The sequence below is a fragment of the Nesoenas mayeri genome, assembly GCF_963082525.1.
Source record: "Nesoenas mayeri genome assembly, chromosome: 5".
NCBI classification, from domain to species: Eukaryota; Metazoa; Chordata; class Aves; order Columbiformes; family Columbidae; genus Nesoenas; species Nesoenas mayeri.
The window spans coordinates 60377663-60397068 of NC_137548.1; positions in this window are offsets into that span (position 1 = coordinate 60377663).

The window sequence follows — 19406 nt, forward strand, 5'->3', positions numbered from 1 at the left end:
AATGGGTGAAAACACTGAGCCCATGTGTCTCTAAAGTGTCAGTTTGTGGGGGAAAAAGAAGTTGTTATGGTCAGCAAATACTAAGTGGTGTTGAAAAAACACCCTGTCTTCTAGTCTTAAGGTAGTAAAACATCCTCTGAGGCATGTGTGAATTCCCACTTAGGCTGGACAACTGTTGTGAAAACAATAATGGTATTTCAAACCACTTTGAATCAGTGATGCTAGAAAGAACATCAAAGCTGCTAGCAACTTTAACGCAGGCAGGAATTTCAAGAGATAAGAGAATAACACACAGAGCATCTTGTTCCAATCTTTAATTCTGGTTCTGTCAAAACTCATAAAGGCATCTGTTAAATCTGGATAAATGAATGCTTTGGAAATGCTCTTTTCCTTGATTTCAAGGAACTATCATTCTAAATTTCCTGGACACATGTTCTCTTTGTCCTAATGGCAGAGTTTCAGAGAACAATTGACTGAATCTGTTACTAAAGACAATGCCCATGGGGGAAAATGCTGCTCAATCTTTTATCTGTTGCAATTTATCAACTTCCTTTCACATATTTTTATTCATATGAATTGCTAACATTGGTTACAACCTGTAGCTATGTTTCAAATAAAGCATTTTTGAAGGTTTAGCAACAATTTGTCTGTTTCTGATGTAGTTTCCAGATGAGTATTATTCTGAAATTGGGGCATCTTGCATTGCTTCAAGTCATAGAAGATGAGTCAGAGTCATGCTAAGTGTGCACTGTGGTCAGGTAAACTCAACATATTTGGGACTCTACTTGAGCCAGACAAGGTTCCATGGCTGCACCAAATAGTTTGGAAGAAATCACAACCTGTGTTTTGTTTTGGTTGTGTGTTTTTGTTTTGTTGTTGGTTTTTGTTTTGTTGTTGTTGGTTGGGGGGGGGGGGGGGAATGTTGGTGTGTGTGTTTGATCTTGTTGTTGGTTTTATTTGTTTTTTTGTTTTTAGCCCTTCTCTTCCATTTACCAAATTCACTGAGGTCCCTGCTTTGAAAGCAGTTTGTCTTATTAGAATGAATTAATAATACAGTTGATTGTTGCTATGTTTAAAGAAGTCTGATGTATAGTAACAGAAGGATCATCTAATTCTAAGCCTGGCTAGCTTAAAAATAGATGTGGATGACTGATTCTGTTGCAGCAATATAACGTCAAAACATATTAGCTGAAGAAAGGACAAAAAACCTAAAATGTTGACTGCATCTTGTAAAACTGTCTTGGTGAAACTCTGATGGCTTTTTCACTACAAGCTTAGTTTAGCTTAATGTTCTGTGCTCTAAAAGGCAATGATGTTTGAGATGACAGACTTATTTAATAGCAGCTATTGTTGTGCTAGTTCTGCCAGAGAAGAGTCAAACACGGCAAAAATGTTCACCAGCAGTCTTGCAAAAGAAGTCTGCAAACTACCCAGTTTTTCCGAAAATAAAACCTACCCTGAAAATAAGCCCTAGCATGATTTTTTCAGGATTTTTGAGGATGCTCAAAATGTAAGCCCTCCTCCAAAAAGAAAGCCCTAGTTACAGTTCATAAAAAAGTCAATTTAAATAGTGTCCAGGAAGCTATACATGTAAAGAAGTAAGCATCTTTTGGAGCAAAAATTGTATAAGACCCTGTCTTATTTTGGGGGGAAACAGGGTATATGTATAGTCAATGTCCCAAGTCTCACAGAAGGATTATCTACAATAAAACTAATAACACTAGATTGCTAACAGCTACTTCTGGAAGATAGGCTTTGGCATTTAGAAGACAGTCTGTTGTATTTTGATAGGTGGCTTAAAAAGGCAACCAAAATTAATCAGAAGAAAACTGAAATACCATACCAAAGTTTCATAAAGTGAAATGAGGATATAAAGGGGAGTTTTGAAATATCCTAGTACTTCCAAACCCTCATTTAAGCGGTTGCTAGCTGCTTTGAACATTGGAGTTAGCAAAGGAGACATAACCATTAAGCTAAGAACAAAGCTGTGTTATTTCAATTCATGTTTCTATAAATAGCACCCACACTACAGTATACTAAAAGGGTTAGTACCTAAATGACTTATAAAATATTAGTAAATTTACCTTGAGTTGTACTTTTACAAGACTGCTATATAGTATTAATTATGTAGATACAATAGTAATGGTTTATAAGGCAATATATGTTTGCTAATTAGCTATTAAAAACCCCCCAACAGTTTTTGGCAAAATGCTGTCTAATAATAAGCCAGAACTTTTAGAAAATAAATATAAATATACTGTGGTGTGGTGGGTTTTTGTTTTTGTGTGGTGTTGTTGGTTGGTTAGTTTTTTAAACTCAAGACTTTTTCTACTAAATGCATTATATTTGTAGAGGCTCAAAGGAGAGTTAAAAGGCTGTGGAAAACTACTCAGTTGATGAGAGGTAAATGAAAATGTTTTGGAAAATGGGCTGTGTTTGGTGGAGAGACTGGAAATAAGTTTGTTTTAAAATTTCCTGCACATAGCATCTGTTTAAGCATGAAAATTTTTCTTTACTTTATTTTGTGATAATTTCTTTAGCTACCTTGGCTCCTGATTTTAATAGCCAGCAATGTTACGTTATCAGAGCTTGGGACTGTTACATTAATAGCCTGTGACAGGCTGTGTATATAAAAGATGGAGCGCATTGTTAACTGGAAATGTTGCTTAGCAGTTTCTCTCAAAGGACAGATTTTTCTTCAAGTTATTGTACAGTTGTTAGAAAGTTAACTGAAAGTTAAGAACTAACAAGGAGAATAAATTTTCTACCCCTACACTCTAGCAGCTTTCATGCTTTTTTCGTTATTTATACTCCATGAATATTCCAATGCAAGTAAAGCCTACTTATGGGCATGCGCGTGGGAAAGACAGGTATTAGAATAAAAGATTTTATACGCTGTCTCATGATTATAATTATTTAAAGGGCAATGTTTTCGCATAGAAGAGGTTTTAATAAAGACTTTAAAACTAAGCCAAATAATGTGCAAAAATTAACATGGAGGTAATAAATCCTGACTTTTTTTTTTTTTGGTAAAAAAAATAATACAAAGAAGCTTGAAAATGACCAGGGTGTCTGGCCAAATGTTTTTTTAACAGTACTGTTGACAAAGTGTCCATCGAAAGTGGTTATTTACTGTGAGAATCCTTTGCAAAAACAAATATTTTAAAAACCCACAAACAAACAAAAAAAAATCATATTTTTGCTGCATATACTACAAGTTCACCATAGCTATTTTGGCATTTAACTCAGGACAGACACAGTTTATCTTATCAGCCTCTTCTGTCTTTCTGGGTCAGAGGCCATTGCCCAATGCGCAGCCACACGGTTCCTGTGGTGTGCGACACGTGGGAAATGTCACTCCTCTGAGTGGATGAGGAGAAGGGACCCCTGGGAGAGCTGAACCTTTGCTGGAAGAAGCAATCTCTCAATGCAATCCAGCTATCTTGGGCCCCTTTTCCTTCAAGCAGCCTTGCCCATGGGATTTCCCCCAGCAATTGCTTGAAAAGGCCAAAGTTAGCCCTGCTAAAGTCCAGGGTTGCAATTCTACTTGCTATTCTGTTCCTGCCACACAAGATGCTGAACTCCACCATCGCGTAGTCACTGCAACCCAGGCAGCCCTCAACCTTTACTGCTTCGACCAGACCCTCCTTGTTAGTGAGGATGAGGTCCAGAAGTGCACCTCTCCTAGTTGGCTCCTCCACCATCTGCATGAGGAAGTTATCATCAATACCACTAATTTGAAATGCCCCAGCAATATCTTATGGCAGCAAAGTTTTCTATATCCCTTTTTGTAAGGGTTGTAAGGGCTAGAACTGCTGTGACTAATGTTGTATAAAATAAACCCAGTATTGGCTTTAAAAATGTCATCACTTTAAACCCACATTGGAGACTTGCCTTGTGCACATCATTGCTTTCAGTCCTCCAAGGGATACAGCTGGACTGACAATATCAGTGTCTGGTGCTCAGGTCTTGACTGGCAAATCTTCATTTGCAATTGTTTTGTTTTACCCGTGTGGTACAAGTTGCAACACAGAGGTTTAAAATCAAGAAGAATTCAAGTTGCTGTTGCAAGTGTTGTGTGTGGTGCTTTTCTCCTTCTCTTTCTGTAGTCGGAAAACCCATTGCAGTATTCCTGAAATCTCCACTTAGTTTTCCATCTCCACGGGATCTTTGTTCTCTGATCCTCCTGGCCCTGTGGACCCAGGTACCTTTGGGGGCGGTTGGTTAGTCCTTCCATGAGAGAAGGAAGCCACTGGCTCGGACAAAAATGAGGCATGTGCATTAAGCTCGTCTTTCTAAGAAGCAAAAAACTGCATTAAATTCCAGTAATATTTGCAACAGTTGGCTTTTTGTCACTTGCCAAGTTCTTCAGCCCTTAGTAGGCATCCCTGCACTTGTGCCAACACCATTCAACACGCTATTTTCTTGTTATATGATGTGTAAAGAAAAATAAGAAAATGTGTGAAAGTTAGCCTTGCTTAAAGTAAGTGCATCAGATGAACTCCAGAGGTCCCTTTCAACATTTACATTATTCTGTGATTTTTACTGTGCATTGGATACATTAACTGGAAGAAACACTGTCTGTAATAATCTGTGTCCACAGATTTTCCATAGCATTTCAGGGATGACTTATACTTTCTGAGAGGCATCTCTATCAGCAAGCAAAATTTACTTACCAAGGCCTTCTACCCACTGATGCAAAACACTTCTTTGAGAATTCCACAGCTAGTTCAAAATAAAATCAAACCAGTTCTGCCACAGATCTTTTCCTCGGATCATTAGCTTGCTTGACCACAGGATTCTACACAGAACTCTGCAGCTCCATCCAGGTAATGCAAATATATTAGAGACGTCCAGATGAAGCTACTTGTGCATGGTCATCCATCCAAAAGCCAGACAGCTTTGAAAAAGGGCTTTAAAAATAATGATGATGTCCTTTAGGGATGGAAATAGGCATGCAGCTTTTTGCATTAGTCTGTACCACACAGTTTTAATTTCTCTGTTAGTTGAGTCCAGGAGAGTTGTCATCGGCAGTTACATCATGCAGGATTGTTTATATAATGCTACCAGGACTCTGAAAGCAGTGTGCCTTGCTGTAATAATGAGAAATAACCAAAAGAGCCAATAAAGAACAGGTAGTCATCTGCTGAGCCATCATTTGGCATCTGCTGAGGCATCATTTGGAAAGCATACTAAAATTCAAAAAATATTTGAGAGACTGTACAAACAGATAATGCTATAAAACAGTTTGGTTACATGACGTGAAAGTAATACCACATGTTTGAGATCTCTTAGAACTCCCCAAGGTAGCAAGCACTCTGTTCTGTATTCATGATAATACAAAGACTGTACTTTTATGTATGTTTGTTTGTGTGTTGTTCTTGGGTTTGTGTATATATATATATATATATATGTATATATATATATGTATGTATATTTTTAAGTTATGTTTCTTTCTTTGGGAGATTGATATACACAAACAGGAAAAATATTCTAAGCCACATTGTGGTTTTGTACTAGATAAGCAATTTCATGCTATAGGCAAGAAAGTATACAAGTAAAATAAATTACGTTTTAATTGTTAGTTCTTTCCTGTCACTTCTGCCAGGCTGCACTGAGAGTTAAGGAAAATTCTTCAGGTATAAACTTTGCAAAGCAGCCCTTTTCTTGGAGAGATCGATCTAATTGCTATCTGACATTGTAACTGAAAGGAATTAGCACTGGTGAAGCGTTAATTGCACGTAACCTCACCATGTGGCGCTTTGGGATATGCAGTTTTTCATAAAGGTTATCTGGATACGTGATCGAATTAGGAAAAGGTGTTTCATTTCTGAACATTTTGGAAAAAGATTTGTGAATTAACTTTAGCATTGTTATAATGCGTTTGTGGTTGTGAAATCCCTGTGCCTTATAATATAAAAAACATTGACAAATTGTAGACTCAACATTTTTTTCTGACTGTAAATGACAAATATATATTTTTTTCAGCATCTAAATTTGTTAAACTTAATCTATAGGAAACAAACTTTCAAGGAAAATTAAATTTATTTTATAATCACAAGTTTTTTGTTTACTTTTCCTTATTTCCATATTATGAGAGGCATTATAAAGAAGAACAGAGCATATAAAAATCAACTGGACATACACCCCTTTCCAGATATATATAAAACTAGGTATCTTCTTGTCTGATACTCAGTCAAACTCATGTTTTCCTTTTGGCAAGCATCTCCGTTTTCAGGGCTATGTTTTTGGTGCAGGAGGACACCTACTTGTTTTCCAGTGGGCAGAGCCCACCACAAGTGTCATTTCCCAGACCAGCATTGAGCCCTCATCCCATGGCAGGAGAACAAAACGGGTTTGTCTGGGATTGCTGAACGTGTCTCTTCCTCAGCAGAACTGTTGCTGGTAGTTTAGAGGTGGAAACGTTCAACAATGTACTTATTATCTTGGCGCTTCACCCACATCGACAGATGGAGCTTGGTCTGTGGGAACCCTGCGTTTGCACCGTAGCTTGTATTTCTTTGTGGAGCAACCGTTTGCTGAATTAGCTGTTGAGTGCAGGCGTGAGGGCTCCTGGGTCCTTCCCACACCTGCCATGGTTCCTCTTGCTCAAGCAAAAGGATGCTTGCTTTGTTCTTGACTAAATAACTGGTTCATTCTCTGCCTCAGGTCCCTCTCTGGCTGCACTGCTTGCCATAAATCCCAGAAAACATCTAGTTAGCAGTTTGGTTGGGTGTAATTAGAGTTCTTCATGAAGGGACTCTTCATTTGGTCTGGTGTCTTCATTTGCGTGGTTGTGCAGCTTAAATTTAGGCTTACGTATGTTCCCTTTCTTCCAATGTCTTTATACTGAAAATTTTGGCACCAGTTTACACTAACATTATGAATTTTAAGTCATGAAGCTGAGATTTCTCTTTTAAACTGAAGAACCTAGTCTGTGAATGGTCTGGACTTTGATAAGATAGTTAAAAAACAGTTAACACGTTGAGCTTCCCTCTTGTGGCTACACTGTGTAACTAAACACATGCTGTAAAATATCTGAGCTTAATTGTGAGAATTTTTTTTGTAGTGAAAAACTTCTCTGTGACCTCCCTTGAGTTAACATTGCTTGGGATTTTCTGGCTTTGAAGGCCCCAGTTGTTCTGTTACAGATATGTCATATAAGTTATAGTTACTGTTCGGTGACAGTTCATGCATACTTTACATGAAAAGTAAAGGGTTTTTTTTTGTAAAAAAGATAAACTAAGATAAGATAAACTAAGAAGATTAAGGGTGACAATGAGCAACGAGTAGTAATAACTAGAAAACTTCTTCTCCTTCTGACACTTGGAAAAAAAATCACGCTTACCTTGGTGAGGCATTTGGTCATGGCTATTTTCTGCTAATTCTCTTCACTCAAGGAAGCAATTTGGTATTAATGAATAAACTGTTGATCATATCCATATTGATTAATAGCGTCTACCCTGAATTTTTCCAGTTTCATATTAGCTGTAGTAGAAAGATTTTCTTTGTGTGTGTGTTGACAGTGGAATGATCGACACCCTAAGCAGTTCATAACAAGAAACTACTCAAATCCTGTATTCATGGAAATTAGGTGGTATTACAAAAGATAATGCAATGGTTTTAATTTGAAGATTATATTTACTGGTTTTCTCTTGGTATTGTGTTGTTAACCTTGCAAGACCGTGTGTAATTTCTTCCTCTTGTCACTTTGTCGTGGTCTAGAGTAGCTTCAGCCTTTGCAGTGTCAACAGATGCTATTCCTCCAGCTGGAAGGGAATCTTTGTTAATTTTGAGGAGATAGTACAATGATTAGAAAGCTTTAGATGGAGCTTTTGCAGTCCTTTCTACTATGTTGTATCCGATCGCTTGGTCAGGACCATGCTGAATGCATTTGGAGGATGTAATAATGTATATAGAAAATAGAATATTTTGAGAGAATTGAAAAATCCCACTGACAAGGGTAGCAATGAACCCCAACTGAAGGTTAAAAGCCTCTTGAAAACATGATACTTAATGAAATTTGAATGTAAACAGAAAAAAAAGTGTGTCATTTTCCATTTTATTAATCATTAAGCTTCAAGAAAAAAAATATACATTAATCACAGCTTTCCTGATTTAGTTGCAATACAGTTGATAAAGTAGAAGTTCACAATAGAAGTGATGCTTAGCTGAAAGCATGCTAGGACTCTTTGCACAGTGGAGAAATTGTGTCAAGATGCCACAAGATAATTTGTCTTAATTTTCATCTAAGTTTATTAGGTATTAAAAGATTGTAATTGCCCACCTAGAAGAAGTTCTTGTAGAAAAACAGCTACAGTATGTAGAAAAAACATTAAGGAGTTAATACTGTGGAGATATTTCTCTACATTATTCTGCCTCATTCTCTAACCCAACACATTACTATATCATTTCAGTTTAATAAATAGGAAATCAACGTATGATCTTAATCAATATTAGTAAGCAGATGTAATTTACTGGTTAGTATACAAAGCTTGACCCCTTGGGCGTATTGTGGATGATTATTCATGGTTCACAAATTATCTTACAGCATGAACTATTTTTATCTTTTTGAAAGCACATTCAAGAAAAAGCATTTATCTCAATTCACAGGAGATTTAAAAACGCACTGCAGCCTGAAAGGAGAGACAAAATCAGAGTCACAGTGTGGATCCCTGGGACAGAAGTTACAGCAACAAGTCCATCTTGGTAAGATGTTGATCCCATATCCTAGAATACTCCTCATTATTTTAGCTTGGAATTGCAGGTTTTCATTTTCTGGAGCACTTGCTTCTAAAATGTTTATTTAGCATATATTATTAAATCCATGCATTTTATCACTTCATAACTAATATTTTTATGGCCAATAGCATAATGTTGGGAGTCATTGTTTAACATTGTCAACTTCATTATGTTAACATGGTATGTATGGTTTTTCTTATTCCATTGCAGTATAACCTGAAAGGTCTGTGCTTGTCTTTGAGGGATGAAGAAACTAAGAATAATGTTTATAGGATAGAAGAAGTACCAGTGATTGTTTATCTTAAGTGGATTAGAGAAAGCAGTTTTCATGGTGCTTTAAAGCTGTTTAATATGGTGAAGGAGAGGTGCATGTGTGTGTGAGCATCATTAAAATTCCTGTTCATTCTATTGCTTTTGGGGTCAACTTAATGTGTTTCTGACTGGGGAACTGTGGCTTTGAATCTCTCTGAGGAATTGTCTGGGTTTTTTTTGCTTCTGATGTATCAGAGTGCAAGATGTAAAACCAAGGGCAAGGTTATACTGGTAAGGTCCTCTGTTACATCCTTTGGCTTTGGTGGGAGGTAAACAGGTTCCTTGGTGAGCTGTGGCTTTGTGGCACACTGAGAGAGCCAAGTTCTCTCCCAGCACATGTCAGCTGCTAGTGGCAGAGTAAACATTTTTTTTTTACATTTTTAGTATTTTTAGGTTACTTGGTTTTATAAAGGGTAACGATGGTATCTCATTTTTTTTTTTGCAAGAGTTCACAATGCCCAAGCTGGGTCTGCTTTTCTCTTTTTAAAGTAGAAAATAGCCAAATGGCACTTTGGATCCTGTAATCAATGTTATCTTGGTATCTCTAGTTTAGTATGGGTGCCTTTCTAAAAGATTACTGTTGCATATAGATTATACAATGAATGGCCAGATAATAAAATGAAAGGATTTAATTCTTAGCTGTTATGTATCATGAAGCTAAAGGGGGGAAAGCTAACTGACAAATGTAGTCGTATACAAACCTGAAGCTGGGGTATTTAAAACCATGAGATCTCTAATCAGCTCTGTGTTTAACTACTTTTTTTTCTTGTGTTACTTCACCCTTTTGTGTAACGAAATGTATGTCACAACACTGTGATTAACAGCTGAGTTACTGAAGCTATGGCAAGGATTAAGTGTGATTTTTGTTCTCAGTGTTGCAAAATAATGTCTCTTTAGAATTATAGCACTGAATTGATGGATATTAAATATATTTTCTGAAAATATTCATTGACATGTAATGTGTATCTTAAGTCATCAGAGGAGATTCTCTTTGTATTTTGGACATAGTCATAACTCACTGGAATCTCAAATATATACTGTGTTTAAAGATTGAACTTTGGCTTTTTTATAGGTGGGAACACATTTCACATGACCATGCACTGAAATTCCATCCTCTGTTTAATTTATAAAAATCTTCATACCCGGTTGACTATCAGACTCTCATATGTCCTTATAGGCTGTTTTTTGAGGACCAGTAGATAAGCATTGTTTCCTTTAGTTGTTCCTAATTCTTCCAGCCTCCTGTGATTCTCTTCTGTGCTGTGAGAGGCTAATAATTCACCTTTCATCATTCAATTACTTGAATTTTCTAGTCACAAAGGCTTTTTGAAGTCCTGAGATTCCCCAAAAGAATATTAAATGCAACTGCAACTACAGAATGCTCTCGTGGTGCTGTAAAATTTCTGGTTCTGTAAAAGTGAATACTCTTGAAACAGGATCTTTTTAGATGTCAAGAACTGTAATTTCTTTCCTCCAGACACTGGCGATCTTCAGGGGAGCTCTGCTTCAGTTCTGCAGGTCAGCAGTCTCTCAGGAGTCATTTCAGAGAGACAAGGCAGACAGAAAAGTGATGGGATAGCTGATAAAAGGGGCAGGCTGCAGCACAGAAAGCAAAAAGGAATTAGAAAGCACATCAGTAGATTTAAGGATGAAAAGCTAAATTCCATGATAAATTAGATAATGTAGGCATCTGGGAGAAAAGTAAATACAGAGATGTGATATTAGGGTGAAAATGAGAATATAAAGCAGAAATGAAATTAAATCAAATGAAGGATGTTTAAAGCAATCACCTGAAAACTGAGAGAAGGAAACTAAAGGAAGGTGGTACATGTTAGGCATCAAAATGAGCTGTAGAAACATGGATGCGTAAATTTATCTTTTAAATAAAGGAGTTAAAACTATTTAAAAGACCTGATTTGTACAACACTCTGAAAAGTGAAAAATGGATAACTTATATTGCAGTCTGCATGTTTTCTTGAGCCTAGTGACCTCATTGCTTTGACTTTTCCTGTAAGCTCTTTCCTTAATGCTCTCATGTTTACAGTTCATTCCAACAAGGATGACCTCTTTTGTTACATATTGCATGTATACTTATAAGTTCTGTGTAGCTGCAGTTTTTCCCCTTGTCAGTTTGTTCTTTTTGTCTTCTAAATATAGCTTTTATTCCCTTGAACATACATCACTGGCCTGACATACTGTCAATAGTAAGAAATATATCGGTCCATAAAGAAGCCATCAAGACTTAAAAAACCGCTAATGTTTCCCAGGTTAATTGTGTGTGTGAGGGAGTGAGCGAAATATAGTAGCGAGTATTAAAGGAATGTTTTTAGGAACCGATTTTTTAGGTTGTATTGTGAATTACCCTGCATTAAATGTTCTTGGCCTCAGATATAGTGGTCTTTTATTTTTCTATATTAAGCTATGAACTCTTTGCTGCTGATGAATGTTTTTGTGTTATGTCCTCTTTATACAAATAATGAGATTTGAATTGAATCAATTCATATTAAATATTAGCCAATTAAATATATTTGTACTTTCTCATTTGTAGTCTTATTTTAGAGATGATCTCTGAGTTGAATTAATTAAATATTGGTTAGTTATTGAAACCGCTGCTTGAAGCGGAAAACCTCTTAAGTGTTTGAAGTTAATGCCTCAGTCTTTATATTTATGCTAGACTACTTAAGTCCACAAATTAGTCTGGACAGCTTTATCTCAGGATGCAGGTTACGGTAGAGGCTCAATGCAGGGCCGAACACTCCTTAACCAAAAACTGCAGTGGAAGAGCTGACATCTCGAGTTCTCTTTGGCAATTAGGAGAAGTCAGCAAATGTTTCTGAACATTATTAATCATTTGAATATTGATACTGATAGGTCTAGAATGCAGCTGTGAAGTGAGCTAGATGTCTCCTGAAACTAAGTAGTAATGCAATTTTAGCCTCTATTAGAATATAAGATGTTATATGGGAACGTTATAAAAAGTGTGGTTATTAGAGGCCTAATTGTGCTCACAGCTAGAACTGTTTTCTCTGAACTCTGTTCTTTACTGGCTGAAATGGAAAAAAACCACTTTGAAAATCTTAAGAAGGATGCTAATAAATTCAGCTTCCAAAGACATTTTGACTTGGGAAAACCTCTTTTGTGAAAAAGAGCCACGCTGTATGTCACTTTACTGCCTTCTATGAGTTAGGGCTTCTGCCTACGGCAGAGAAGGTTTGACAGCAGGTACCAGAATTAGAAGCATCACATGTAGATTCAGATATCTGGATCCTGACATCCTAATGTGAACTGTGCGTCTTCTCTAGTACTGTCCATGAATCAGCATGTACTCCAATTAATTTAAAGAAACTTCTTCCATCAGTTCTGTTGAAGTTTGGGCTTTATTTTCTGCTTTTGTGATTGAGCTGATAGTATGTGCATGTATGTGAGGGGGTATTTCTGAGTTTTGGGGGTTTGAGAATAAACTAGAGGGATTTTTGTTTTTATTAATCTGTGACAGAATTTGTTCACTCTTCTCAAAGAGAAATTTGGAGAAAACCTATTCTTTCAGTTTATATATATATATTTAGTAGAAAATAAATTATTTGGTGAAGAACATATCCAGCTGTTTATGAAATACACTGACATTTTTTCCAGGGGTGACTTTGGAATTGGGTCACCTTATTGAACTAAACCTGTATTTTCTTCCTTGTGATGAAATTATATCAAATGTCAGGGCTACTCTCTTGCTCAAGTACTAGCTAAGGCTGTTTGCAGAGATGCAGGGCATGAGCTTTTCCCTGAAACAGCATTGAAACCCATTTAGTGCTTGTGGATGGGGTTGGATAAGGAGCTTTGGAGGCAGAAATCCTCTGCTTATCCAGAGAGCACATGTTGGAAGCACTCTAAGCTCTGACGGTCCATGTAAAATTTTGATCTGGAGAGCTTGGTACACATGGGGGTTTGATTGCATTCACCTTTGCACTCATTTAGCATGTAGCCTCGAAAAGGAAATTTTTGAGGTTTCATATTCAATTAGGACTAGAAATTTGATAGCTAAGAACTGAACTGAAAACACGAGTACTGCTCAGAACACCAGCCAGAAGGTTTTCAGCTAATGGCTTTCAGGTAATACCTGTAGTTAGTAATGATGGCTGTGTAGAAATTCTTGGCTAAGCAGTAAAACATGTGATGTCACCTCTGCGCTCATCTGATGATGTAAACTTTTAGGGGTAGTCAGAAAGTGTAAGAACACAAGTCACTCTGTAATAGGTAAAACTTATGTCTGAAAATGAAGCTAATTTTGCAGCTCTTGGAGAGTAAGTTCATTCTGCAGCTTTCCTTGCCATCAGTGGGGACTGTAAGGGCCTCTCTCCCTGAACATGTTATGAAGTTTTAAAGCATTTTCAATGTCTCAGGATTTTTACTTTCCCATTGTATTTAACTAAAATTTGCAGATAGTTTTCTAAATCATTGAAGTTATGCAGTTACAATGCATAAATCTCCTTTCCTTAGGAAATCTGGATAAGAAATAAATTTGCCTATACCTTAAGAAGAAAAAATTAAATGGGAAAAAGATTCCCTTTTTTAACAGTTTAATAGAAAGTACTGACTGAGCCTGCTTAATTTAAATGCCAGAAACTGTTACTGCAGCAAATACTGTTGCTTGTGTTAGACTCTCATTTGTTTAAAGCTATCCAATGTTTTATACAAATTCAGAAGTACAAATTGCTTTATTCCGAAATGTAAAAAGAGCCACCATGTTAGTCAATGTGTTATGAAGGTACAAATGGGAATATGCCAAATAACAGCTGGAAAGAGATATATTGTTCTGTATTGAATTATTGGGCTTTAATCCAAGAAAATGACACCTTATTGCTCTTCATATATTCGGTAATGGTCATTGGGAGAAGATTTCTTTCAGGCAGTTCAGGAATTCTTTCAGAAATATCAGGCTTATTTTGTGAATTTTTGTTTTAAATATGATTAAGAATCTGTTCTTCCTAAGACAATTTTCCTGATAATATTGGCACACAAAATGGAAAGTTAAAGTGAAATATGATTATTCCAATTCCTGTAGCCATAGAGACTCTAATCAAATTAGCTAAATCATCTCTTTTCTAAAATAAATCCTGCAGAGATCTGATGGAAGTGTTGTGTGGCTTTGTGATCCTTAAAATGTGGGGTTTATAGAAGGGTGTTGTGACTATCTATGTGACTTTTTTTACTTAATGATAACAGGCAGCAGAATTCTGTTGATGAAAGACAATTACAATACAAGAAACCTGTCTCTTAACATGGTCCCAGCCTCTGGCAAAAGAGACAAACCCATCTGAGCACAGCACTTTCCTGTTGGATTGCTTATAGAAGCCCAGTTAACTTTGGTAACTGGAGATGGGGGTCTAGAGCAGTTGGATGATGTCAATAAAGCTCCACGAATGGGACTGCTCTGAACTCCACCTCTGGCTGAGTGAGACTCACACCAAGTGGAAAGTGCCTGTGTGATTTTACTAGGGGTTGGATGTATGCTTGGTTATTAGGTTGCTGAACCTCTGTTTGCTTGTATTGATTTTTTTTTTCAAAGCAAAGACTGGTCTCTAAACTTAAAATAGTTGGGTGGGCTCTGAATCTGAAAACTGCTCACTGCTTCTCTTTCACAAACAACCTTTCTTTGAGCTTTTAAAAAATCCCTTTAGTTTTGCCCATATGTTATCTGAATCTCTAAAATGCTAAGAGCTTTGCATGCTTGTCTCTTCTGCAGTGACATTTTTGGCCTGGAACCGAGCTTTTAAAGGATACTCTTTTGAAGGACTAAGTCTTTGTGTCTGGCTAAGATTCTTTTAATTGAAACTCTCTTCATCAGATGTGTATTTTCTTAAAAAAAAATATGGCACAGCAGCGACTTTAACATGATACTGGTGGAATATACTTCAAATATATTATTAGTTTGTATGCACTTGAAATTTAATTTTACAATTTTCTCCCTCCCGATAAGTTCCCTACTGTGGATTAATTATTACTGACAGAGAATATCTATAATAATCTCAATGACATCTGGTTCCTTCAGTTTTATTAACTTCACTGAGATAAGAGCAGATATATTGGAGCCTAGCTATGTCTCAGATATTTGCAATCTTCAAAAATATTAGTAATGTCTACTAGGAATGGTTCAACCTTTTGTTCATCTGTTGCTTAGCTTTCTTATTGTTTGCAGGAAAACATTTAAACCCATGTTTCTGGTATAAAATGAGAAAATAACCTAATATTTAAATCATATGGAGCTGGAGACCTAAAGTGTGAGAAGGTGAAGGCCCAGGAGGAATCTTACTATTGGTCTTTCTGTAGGATAGAAAGAGAAGACAAAGCTCATCAGCTCCTTCTGGGAGAAGTAGCTGGACTGCAGCAGAGTTACTTTGAATGTGGCAAAAAGATGTTGCAAGAGTATTTGAATAGAGTGTGCAACACAAATAGGATTTTTATTGTGGCATCCTATTATAATTTTGAGGATCTCTAAAGGAGTTGTGCTTTCATGAATGTGCCGGGTTGGAGATTTAACCCTATGATTGCTTGTAGTTATCTCCTGGAACGAAGCACCACCAAGCTTGGGGAAAGGCCAGGCCATCTTAATACATGTTCTGTGGGTTAGGATTAACTGCCAAAGTTAAAGAAGAGTTTGAATGCGTGGCAGATACTTCATTTGCTAATCCTTGCAAGTTTGAGTTGGGATTTTTCCACTGCAGACCCAGCAGTAAATGGAAACCAGGCTATCAAGTAGCCCTGCACTAGAGCCATTGCCTCCACTTAGCTTGGCATATGTGTAAGAGATGTTGTTCTTTACTGTGCATCATCCTTAGAACTATATTGTAAAATCCATCTGATGCCACCTTCCAGTACCTGCATTTTGGCTGGAATGCCGGTAGCTATTGATATCTTCTAAAAAATAAAAAAATACATGCAGGTATGACTGAAGAAACAACAGACACCATCATGGCGAGTAAGTGGGACCATTTCTTAACCACCCTTTCAGGATAAACACAGGTATATGTTGTCATATAACCATGCTTTGTTTTGTGAGTTATTGGTAATTACATAATCATAGCCTTCTGTTTCTAGAGGAAATAATTAAGGAGCAATATTAGCATTGTTAAATAGAAATATATACTTAAAGGTGCATTTTTTTTTTTTTTAACCTCTGATTTTTTCCTCTTGCAAAGCTCTGAAGAGTACTAAAGCATTTTAAAGTTCCTCAACATTTGGTGAGCTATATTCGTTATTCATAGAGGTAACATGAATAAATAATTTTGAATGGCAACTGATAGTTGTATTTTGCTTGTAGAAGACTGTATTAATGGGGACTGCTGTTACCACATATGAAAACAAGCCTATTTTCTTGAGATGTGAATTAAGAATTAGGTGAAAAATGTTCTGAATTAAAGCAGACTCAAAAGTCTTTAGTTTATTTACTGAGAGAATGGGACTTTTTTACTTTCTTGTTTGTTTTTATTTCCTTAAGACTTGTCATCAAGGCAACTGGGTTAATAGATCAAAGATTACTATTTTATTCTAATCTGTATGTGATATAATTTTCCTTATTTCTGTCTCTGTAGTACACTTTGCTGTACAGGAAGTATCCCCTAACCTTTGCTTTTCTAGTGTTTTAATTTATATTTAGTGAAATATCGCAGAAAACAATACAGCTTAAGCTCTGAAGGGGCTATTTGTCTCTATCAATTGCTTCCATTTTATCTAAACTTTATTTGAGAACTGTCTGCAAAAATTTTAGATAGTGAAATTTCTTTGAACAGTGGAGAAGTTCTTTTGAACTAAAAATGCTTGAAGTGATTTCTGCATTATCAACAATATTCTAGATTATATTTGTAAAACAGTGTCAGAAAGGAGAGAAATTAATTGGACTAAAAGTAGGCAGTTTTAGATGACTACCAGGTGTTTGGCTAACAGCTTGGGTGAGAGAGGACCCCATAGGTTCCCAGTCATGTCTTATAGGCCACTGAGGTATCTACGGTGGGAGTAAGGGTGGTTGGTAACGTTTGGGTTTGAAAAGTAAATCAATTGATAATAGGAAAAAAAGCCATGTTGTGAAACTAGTAAGAGAATGGAGGGAAAGGCACTGTTGTCCACAGACTGAGCATAATTTATTAATGCTTCAGAAGTCTGTAACTCCAACTATAATAAATGAATAAAGAATCTGTTCATGTTTGACAGGACTAAAACTTTTGCAGGGAGTGTTACTGGTGTTGCAATTACTGGTATTCAGAAGCTCTGGACTTGAAAACACAACAAAATAAATAAAATATACAATACAACAAGATAAAAGCAACAAAGCACAGTTCTGTCTATTCAGCTACTCATTGCCATAATAAAGCCAGATGGGGAGAAGAACAAAATGAATTACTTTGTGTGTACGGACTCTAATGTACTTTCCCCCATTTCTTCCTTTCTCTGTGTGGGGGGGTTTCTGATAGTATTGCCTAACAAATGTCATTTTAGTATCTGTCAAATGTCAGATTTAGTGGGGAGAATTTGCTCCCTTCTACTCCAATCACTGCTCTTGCATGCAAAATATCATGAGAGATTTTCTAGCACGTTAAAACAAAATAAATGAGAGTTTGAACTTTTGTTCCATTTGAAGTTGTAATGATTGTTTAGGGAAAGAACATTTGAAATGAGTGTGAAAATAACTAATTTCAAATCAGCAGGATGAATTTGGTTTAGCTTGTTGTTTAGGAGCAGTAGAATTAGCACACAGTATTGATAAAGTTGCCTACAATTCATAGGGTGTGATGGTGGGAAAGTGCCTGTTTCTTTAAATCCTTCCTATAATACTATATTTTTCCAGCCTTTAATAAATACATAGCAATATTTTTATTAATTTTGTTCTATTAAAGTAGTGAGGAAAACACTGTTTTGAAACAAATGAAACATTGCTGAATGTTTGTTACAAAGATTAGTTTTACCCTGATTTGCTGTTGTGTTCCCTGCTGATTAAACTACTGCATGGGCTTTAGTTCAGGGCCTGATTTGTTTCTAACAACCATGAAACTGCTCTTTGCTTTTGCACACCTAAGTTTTATCTCTTTTTCCCATATGGCTGGTAGGTTGAGCTGTCAGTAGTGTGGTACTTATTTGACTACAACTCATTACCAATCCTTTGATATAAATCTTCAGATGCTGTTGTGGTTTGGTGGTTGGAAAAGGCAGACAAAAATTAGCACATTTCTTGGTATCATGCCTTGGACATCTCTTCCCATTGCAAAGGGAAATGAGTCCTACTTCTGCAGTTATCAGCTCTCATATTATACCATTTCTGTGGACACTGCTTCTATTCCCTAAAGTAGCAATGACAGAAATTCTGCTCTTTGAGCTCAAGAAGTCAGAAAGTGCAAAAATATTGACCACTGAGAACAAGAGATACAATTGGCTTGCTCTCCCTAGATCAGCACATTGAGAGCTTCACTTAGCAGAACAAATGCTCCGCTGAAGCAGTGTAAGCCTTTATTAACACACTTTAACAACGCGCTTTATTAATGATCTCACCGAATTCGTGCTGATTCTGCGCACAAGTAGCTAATCTGGGATAATGGCAACATCCAGTACAGTCATAGGCCACTTGAGGGCTGAAATGAGAGATTCATACTGTACTTGGCCCTTTTCTGCAGTCTTCAGCCCCTGATTCTGCTTGGAAGTCAGCACAAGTAAGGAGGTGGAGAGGCTGAGTCTCTGTGTGCAGCTGGAAGTACAGGAGAGCGAGCCCACAAGGATGAGGGGAATAATTTAATCAGGGTTAGGAAAGTGCCTGGAGTAGTAGAAGCCCATGCAGAAGGGATGGGCTTATCTGAACAAATAAGTGATTAAAATGCTAGCACTTAAAATTTGAAAGGATATAGAATTGTCTTTAAACAAAAGCTAATTTTTTACAAGCAGGATGGGGAACTACTCAAGGGTGCCATACCAGACAGAACTAACATAGTTATCAAAACGTTTGGAAAACAAAATGAGAAAGGCAAGTGGCATTGTTAAAGAGCAGAATAAGGGGGCTGTAAGGAGCAAGAAAACATCCTGCCAAGAGGTGAATCTGTGTTCAAATGAGAAACATAAAATAGCTGATAGACTCTGACAGGTTAAATGTAAAAGCACAAGATAGGGGAAGGGGGTAAAAAAAAAAAAAAGGAGAAACACATTGCAGACAGAATAATAAAGCATTTTTTAAAATGCATCAGAATCAGGAAGCTAGCGAGTAAGGCTGATAGATGATCAAGGTGTAGAAGGAGCACTCACAGAAAATAAGCCCACAGCAGAAACTTAATCTTCATTTTTACTTCTGTGTTCTTCACTCAATGTAATCGGTCTGTGGAAGC